The following is an 8,743-nucleotide window of genomic DNA, read 5'->3' on the forward strand; positions in this document are numbered from 1 at the left end:
TGGAGCACAGAGTGCTTGGAGCCTTCAGAAACAGAAGCAGGAAAAGATCCCTGAAGTGCTGTTGGCTTTCAGGTGTGCAGAGTGTGGAAGCATCATGTGATGAGTGCTATAAAATCACAGGAAGGGCAGGCAGATTCAAGGGAGATTATCAGATCTTCTCTGGTGTGGCTGGACTTTTAACCTCGCTTGCTTCACATTAACTTACCATAAAGTGAAAATAATAACCAGAGCTCCAAGACAGCATTTTTTGACAACCGGTAAATAGGCTAAAAATTCATTTTCATCAGCCTGGATTTATGTGCAAATTTGGGCTTCTTATTCATGCAGTCTCCATAGTCTCTGCAGCTCAGGCAGGCATTTCTCAGCTTATCATGTTGGAGATGGTCTGCTCTTATCAGTGAACCCGCTGATAGGTATCCAGGGCATACACTTCAAGAGGTGGTCTACCCAAACCCACCCCTGCTCCCATAAGTGTTTAATTGCATAGAGTGGAATGGTGCCAAAGAGATGCAGGTTTTCTCAGGCTGAAGCAGTGGATAAACTTAAATCTTCAGCATCCTCTGCAAGTCTTCTGAAATGCCTACTGTTTAGGAAATCTGCTAGTCTTTGAGCTCTTTATTTCCTATGACCAAACAAAATCCTTTCCTCCAGGTTGGAGGGAGCATTTCAAGGCATATAAAATAACATCTGGGGCTCTTTATTTTGGCCAGATAACATGAATAAAAACATGATTTAGTTTAAACCAAAAGGTATATATTTTATAAAATTGGAAAAGATAATGCATTATTTGAAAGCTTAGGTAATAGCATTCTTCCAATTTTATCTGTTCTGCACTCTGAGTCTTGAGCAAGGCCCTCTAAAACTGATTGAGGCTCCTAGGTTCCCGTGAAATACGATGAACAGTAATAAATAGTCTGTGGATGGTATAAAGGGAAATTTGAATCTCAGAGCTAACAATGATCAATTTACTACATGCCTGCGGGAGCTAAAAATCATATAAGGAAAACACAGAAACACGGCAGCTGGGCAAGGAAACGAGATGAAACTAGGCCAGTTCGAGGATGCAATACTGTTATTTGTTTATGTCTTTTCTGTTAAAATGAATTAAATGCCCACAGCTGATAAAAGGTTCGTCTACCAGTGCCAGAACTCTCGAGTATCTTATATTATTCCAGCACTAATTACATTTCATAAAGCTACCAAATATACCATAACTAACATTTATTGGCCAATGAAATGTTGCTGTAAGTTAATAATTGCAGATATATGTAGACAATAAAAAGTGGAACATCGGCCTGGATGCAAGATGGGAAATTAAATGGAGGTCCTTGAACATTCCCTCTAGCTGCCTCCACTCAAGCAGAAACTCCCGTAAGCCCAGAAGTAGGAGGATTTCCTATCTTGCTGTCAGCACATACACTAGGCTGTTTTCAGTGTGCGCTACACTATGCACAGAATAAACTTCCCTTCCCTGCAACCTCAGCTTATCCCTGCCACCTCTGCAGGTTACCTGTGGATGGACTGCTGCTTTGGGGCAGGCTGGGATGGAAAGAAGCCTGGCTGAAGCAGAGCTGCAATTCATCCTGGGAACACACTGCTAAAGGTTTTGCCACTGGCCAAAGCAGCCTTCAGCAGTCTCTAGAAATAAAAGTCAGGAGGTCACATCCTCTCTGGTATTTCTCCAGGACAAGGATGAATCTGCTTCCAAACCACATCCAGATAGAATTCCAGGAGTCAATGGCTGATTATTATTACTCATTTTCTTTACTCAGCTGACCTGAGGAAAGATTGGTTACACCAAAAGCAGAGGGAGGAATCAGCCCCCTTCTAAGTCTTTTTGCCTATTGGCTGACAGGTACTATCTTCACTCCCACTGATCCCCGTGTAGCCAGCAACCAGATACTCCACTGTTTTTTTCACCCTGAAGTGCTTAGAGCTTTGTATGAGCTGGCCTGCTTGGGTACAGATTCTCCCTCTAAGGCTCTTACTTACGTAATGAGATTTAGAAAGACTTAAAAGAGCAGTAAGGAGATGAGGAAGGTCAAAAATGCCATTGACTATAAATAAATACTCTGTCACACTGGAGTCACAGCACCACCATGGTTCAGACATACCTTCATCTGCCTGAAGGGATTGTGTTGAGCAGGCTGTCACTCCTCATAGACACATACCTGTGGGTAGAAGGGAAGCCTGGGAGAAGACAGAGCAATCTGTGGGGTACTGATACTGTAGGATGATGCTTTCCTGAGCAGCAGCTCTTGGGAATCTCTGAGTAGGAAACCAGGCTTGATTGTCATCATGATTCCTGTGGTCTTTAATGTTTTGGTTAGAGTAGATACACACTCCTGTCACCTACTGTCTGTACAGCATTAGCAAACCCCACTGGAAGACAGCATGGCCTGATCTCTAAGCACTCTTGAACAAATAAATACGTTGGTCAATGATTTATATTTCATAGAATCTTAGAATCACAGAATAGCCTGGGTTGAAAAGGACCACAATGCTCATCCAGTTCCAACCCCCTGCTGTGTGCAGGGTCACCAACCAGCAGACCACGCTGCCCAGAGCCACATCCAGCCTGGCCTTGAATGCCTGCAGGGATGGGGCATCCACAGCCTCCTTGGGCAAACTGTTCCAGTACCTGTTCCAGTCACCACTCTCTGTGTGAAAAACTTCCTCCTAATATCCAACCTAAACCTCCCCTGTCTCAGTTTTAAACCATTCCCCCTTGTCCTATCATTATCCACTCTCGTAAACAGTCGTTATTTCTCTTCACTTATATCACAGATAGATTCACACCTGCTCTGTGGGCAGCTCTGTTATCCACAGCTCACGTCCCTTCTCCAAAGACACAGGGAAGCCATGCACAATGAAGAAGGTCCCCTTCCTTTTTCTACCCCATTACTGTTGAATTTTCAGAGGCTTCCAGCAGAGCACACAGGGGACATCTGAATTCATAGAATCATTAAGGTTGAAAAGACAACCAAGATCATCTAGTCCAGCCATCAACACCTCTCTAAACCATGTCACTCAGTGTCACATCTACCCTTTTTTTAAAAAACCTTCAGGGATGGTGATTCCATCACCTCCCTAGGTAGCCTGTTCCAATGCCTCAGATGTTGTATTGGATACCTCCAACTCCTGAAGTAACAAGATTTCCCGTCTTAAAGACTGTTCCATGGCCTGAGAAATGCAAAAGTACAAAGTGTGACCTAATATTCAAACTAAGCTTCCCACCCCCTCAATTTTATCCCATTACTCCTAATTAATCCCCTTTACAGCAACTGCTCTTTCTTCCTGGCATATATAATTGCTGATTGTTGCCAAGGGGCTAATTCCCTTCCACATACAGTAGGTGTAAATCTGTTCTATAGGAGTGTCAGAGCACTGGGAAGTTTAAGTTTTGTCTTACTTAATTTCACGGGGAAAAGACTGCAAAACTATCTAGAAGTTGTCCTATTAGCAGTGAAAGAACAAACAAGCCCTGGATGGGGCACTGGCATCATGGTGTAATATAGATGGCAACTCCCATCTACTTATAACCATGGCACCACTTTGGTATACTGGCATTTTTTCCTTCCAGACCCTTCACAGTACGCTGACCCCTACTATTTGCAGGTCATTTCAGTCCCATAAATGATGAAACAAGATGCTGGGCATTGGGGAATATCCTCGTGTGGATGTAAGCACATAACTCCCATTAATGTGAAGGGGAGTTACGCACATGCATTGAGCTAAGGATGTGCTCTCCAGTCTGCAGAGCACACTTGACAAGTCTGAGTAATCTGTGGTTGATTTTAGTTTTCTCCCCAGAGCTCTTGATGAAGGGAGATGCATGAGAAAGCTGGTGTACAAGGCATTAGCATCAAGGCACAAGTGAAAGAGCGCTCAATGGGATTATTAGTGCTTACGCAGCACAAGTAATGGATGGTGTCCTATAGGAATACTTTATATTCAGGAGTCATCATCCTGGCCTCCCTTTTCAGTGTAAATCAGGAGTGGTGGCTGAAACAAAAGAGAACAAAAATTAGAGGAAAGGATTTTTTCCTTTTAGCAGTTGGGAAATTCTGTTTCTCTCTCCCACCTTCATTTAACTCATAGGTAAATTGCTGTATGTGTTGGCCACGTGCTCCACACACTCATACTGTCTTCTGTTGAGAAATCCCCATTTTCTTGCTTCCAATTTGTATTACGCAACGCTCAGGCAGGATCTGGTCATCACTTACATGGAGAAGAAACCCACATAGCAAAGAGGGAGAGAATCACTGGAGGTGAATGCTCACCAGTGTGGGATGGGCAATGGCAGCAGAGAATGATTGATGTGTTGAGCCTACACTGGGACTCTCAGGAAAATTAATTCATTTTCTATTCACGCTTTAAGTTAATTCGGATTATTTAATCCACATTAGGCTCCTTTATGCACACTCTTATTCAGAATTAGTGTGTCCCTAATTCAGTTTACAACATAAATTAAGCTCAGCCAAATTAATGCTATGTTATACTTGAATGAGGGTCTGTGAAGAGATTTAATGTGGTTTAATTATTCACTTTGCATATCAAGAAATGCATAAAATATCACATTAATTTACAAAAACAGGAGCAGGAGGGACAGGAAGCTAAACTTACTCCTGCAATATGGCACTGGATGACAACCCAACTCCTTCTTCTTTAGCTTAGGGGATCGGGGTTTTGGGGAGGTGGACAGAACAGTATCTTCTTGATGCATCTCTTTGCAATTTGCACAGCAGGTGTCGAGGACCCAGAAGGAAGAAAACAGCTAAGAAAGAATGACATAGCTAAAAAAAGTCTTAAAGCCTTTGGAAGGGCCCGTCTGCATCTGCTGAAGGGTGTTGGTGATCACAGGGAACTGGAAAATGGCCAACGTGGGGGGGAAGGAAAAGAGAGAGTGGAAAAGCAATTTAACTTCAATTTCTATAAAAACACTGACACAACAAGGCTGTTTGTAAACATTTCAGAGATAGCCAGGAACACTAAGCAACACTCAGTTTGGATTTTTTTTTAGGCTAAATCATTTCTAAACCAATCTGATGCTATTATTTGGCAGTCTGAATAGGAAAAGAGCAATAGAGATTGCACCTCAACTGCAGCAACTTGTATCTTCTCCTAACAAGGTGAGACACTCTAGGTGAGAGTGCTATTGAGCTACACCAAAATATATATACATATATCCAGGAAAAAGTGCATATTTGTGGGGCAGTAATGAGTAGCTCACTTGCAAGAAAGAGGTGGATATCAGGAAAAAAATCTTCAAGGGTCTGACTGAGATGTCACACTATGCAATATCTTCCTGTGACACCATAACCTTTATGTTTACATATTCACACACATCACTACAGAGGGAGGGGCTACTGGCACCCCAGATAACATGGGGCTAGAGACCAAAACTGTCCTGGCAAATTATATATGTGGTCTGGAAAAGTAGGATAAGTGAGCTTTGTCTTTACGGATATCAAGATCAGAGAGGAACAACAACTGCACCACTCCAAACTAGGAGCAACAGACTGGGTGGCAGCTCTGAAGAGGACTTGAAGGTTGGAGCGAATGTGCAGCTAGATGTGAATCAACAAGGTTATGCTGAGAACAGCAAACACCATGCTGAGGCAGGCAAAGAGCACCCTCGTATTTAAGATGTGTGAAGAAAGCCTTCTGCTCCATTTACGGCTGTTAAAGGCTTTACTGGAGAACTTTTCCCTGTTTTGGCCACTATATGTCAGAAGTTATATTAATGGGAAAGAGAGTAGAAGAGATCAAAATAAATAAATAAACAAACAACATCCATATGATTTGTGTAGACGAGAGCAAGGAAAACCTGACAAAAAGTAGCACCACGGATGGTTGGGCTGGATGATCTTAGTGGTCTTCCCAACTTCAATGATTCTATGACTCACTGTAATTTCAAACACGTAAGAAGCAGCTGGAGATGATCTTCTTCTGATGACCATAGGGGCATGAAATGAAAACATGCCACAGATTGAACTAGGGGGATTTTATTTCAGTTAAGAGTAAAACTCTCCTATTCAGCACATGCTATGGTTGTTGGTAGAATAGTCATCACTGGAGGATTTTAAGAACAAAACAGTGAAATTTTTGCTTGACTTGATGGGACAGTCATTGAGAGGCAGAACAGATGACTCTACAGTCTTTGTAAGTCAGAGAGCTTTTGGTTTTGCCCTGATTTCTGGCAGGGCAATGTGATTTTGGCCAGATCATTGCATTTCTATACATAAATGTGTTCAAATATGTAAATATACAGAAAGAAAATATTCAGCTCTTTTCAGGAAAAGCAATAATAGTAACAATACAGCTAGAAAAATCTGGCTGATTATAGATCTGCTGGGATGATGTCGACTTCTGAAAACAGAGGCCAATCTGCCCATCTATAGATGGAGATGACATAAACCAAGGTCCTCAAACTACTTTTGTATATCTGCAGTAATCATAAAAGAACAACTCTGCAACGTAAACAATTGCCAGGTTCTAGTCACAAAGCTTCATTCCCTGGGAGACCGAACAAATACGGTTCCTAAAATAATTTTACCCTTTTCAGCAAAGCAGAAAGAATTTAAAGATTGTAGGAGCACACAGAAGTAACCTCATGTCAGCATCACTTCAGCATTGAACCCACAACCAGCTGCTTCTTACTCAAAGGACAAAAACAAAAATGTGTGTAAACACGATGAAAGGAGGATTGTTTATGTGCTACCCCCAAATCAGCAACCATGAACTCTGGCTGTTTTTGCTCATCATCCATTAAGGGAAATGGCTATAGGTCATCTATGTGATTACCTAACACTCAGGAGAAGCAATAAAGCTCAGCTGGAGGTGTCACACGGCAGAAAAAAGTAAAGCAAGCCCAACTCTTGGTTTTGTTTTTCACTACATTACTTCAGTTAACATAGTGCACTGTTAACATTAACTCCTGGCCATATATTGCTTTATAGATAGACAATCGATAGCGTGACTGAAATATGATTTTGTTAAAACGTCTAGGGGGCTGTATGCATTTAGCTTTCACACTATTTTCAGAAAATGAACATCAATATAAAAATAATGAGCCTCATAAAATAAAGCCTAGTTCATGTGGCTGAGCTGGCTTTTAAGAAAGGGGGCAGAGATTTATATTAAAGGCATCACAAAGGAAACAGCTTAGAACAACATTCAGCATCTCTTTCAACCCCAATCGAAGGACGTTCAAGGCCAGCACTGAAACACAGCTTGCCTTTGCTCACTAGGGCATGCACTGGGATGGCAGCACTTGGCAGGAGTTCTTGGACACGCCAGCAAGAGGAAACTGCAGGAGGGCCTTTGACATGAATACAAAATCACCTCATATTTGGAGACCATCATCATAAGCCACAGGGTGCATTTTTGTAGTCAAGATGCTTCTGCTTACAGAAGAACTCAAGACATTAAGCACAGTCCACCCTGGTGACTGTAGGGCCATCAAAGAGGAGAGTAAAATACATAGGACTGGAAGGGTACTGGTAGGGAATGCCCTGCTCCCCTTTAGTGAACCAGAGCCTTCACACTGATGCATTACCATCTGATGTTTTTGTCCAGGTTTCCCTGGAATGAAAATATTGGGGGTAGGATTGGGACTGTAATGGGAAAAATAGGCAAATCCCATCTCTTTGACAGCCAAGTGATGCAACATGAAACTTCACATACTGCACCTCAAAAATGAATGTAGATGTGGGAGTGCCACATGTCCGTGCTAAATAATGCAAGACAGAAGCTATACATCAAAGTCAAGAGGAATTAGGACATGTACATTAAAATGATGCCCCTCCCCTTCCCATCCCTGTATTCAGCAGGATTTCCCAGTACTGCATGTTTTTTTGAACCCTCTGAATCACTTTGCAGTGAGTGAAGAGGTGACAACGCTTCAGAAAGTAATGTTGAAAGGGAAGCCTGTAAGAGAGCTGGATGACAGCAACCTGGATCGAAGCTGATGGAGGACGGTTCACTTGAGGACCAGATCCCTTTTAACTCAGCTAAAGCAATTCTTCCTCACCCCTCCAGTATTTTCACTGGGTGTCTTCATTCAGGAGTGAAGGTACCAAATCTCCTGACCAAACTGTAAACAATCTGCTCATGGCTTTCCCTTCCTACTCTGGGGACCTTACAGAGGCTGGGATGTCCCCAAGGAAAAGATGACCAAGTTCAAGCTTTGACATTTTCAAGCTATACCTAATAGTGCTATAGTGTGGTGGTCATTAATGCTGGCAGAACAGCAGGAAGCATCACAAGAAACTGCTCAGGATTAAATCTAAACAGGTATCAGCCCATCAGTGTTCCTCTTACTCTGAAAACTAGGATTAAACATACACACATCAACAAAAAGCAAAAGATGCTTTAAATCAGACGAGCTTGAAACAATCTGATTATGTCTCATATTGCTGAACTTCACCTGAGTTTGGATTTCTTTTTTGTGCGTCTCAGATGAATTTCTGAAAACCCCCATTTTGTTTCCAACCCAATAAAACATGAAGCGCTGTTCTGAAAAACCAACTAAATGCTCTGAGTTCCAATTAAGGATGTGCATAGATGGTACAACTTGCCACCCCAGTCAGGCAGGAGGAGATGATTAAAACCCATTTCTTTCTGCAGGTGTTTTACAGTACCAGCTGGCTTCTGCTTGCCTCAGGGAAAGTCCTTTCATCTATCACATGTTGTGTTACGGGTGGATTATGTCATATCAAATCCAGTTACCTCATGTCAT

Source organism: Lagopus muta, chromosome 7, assembly GCF_023343835.1.
Source record: "Lagopus muta isolate bLagMut1 chromosome 7, bLagMut1 primary, whole genome shotgun sequence".
Taxonomy (NCBI): Eukaryota; Metazoa; Chordata; class Aves; order Galliformes; family Phasianidae; genus Lagopus; species Lagopus muta.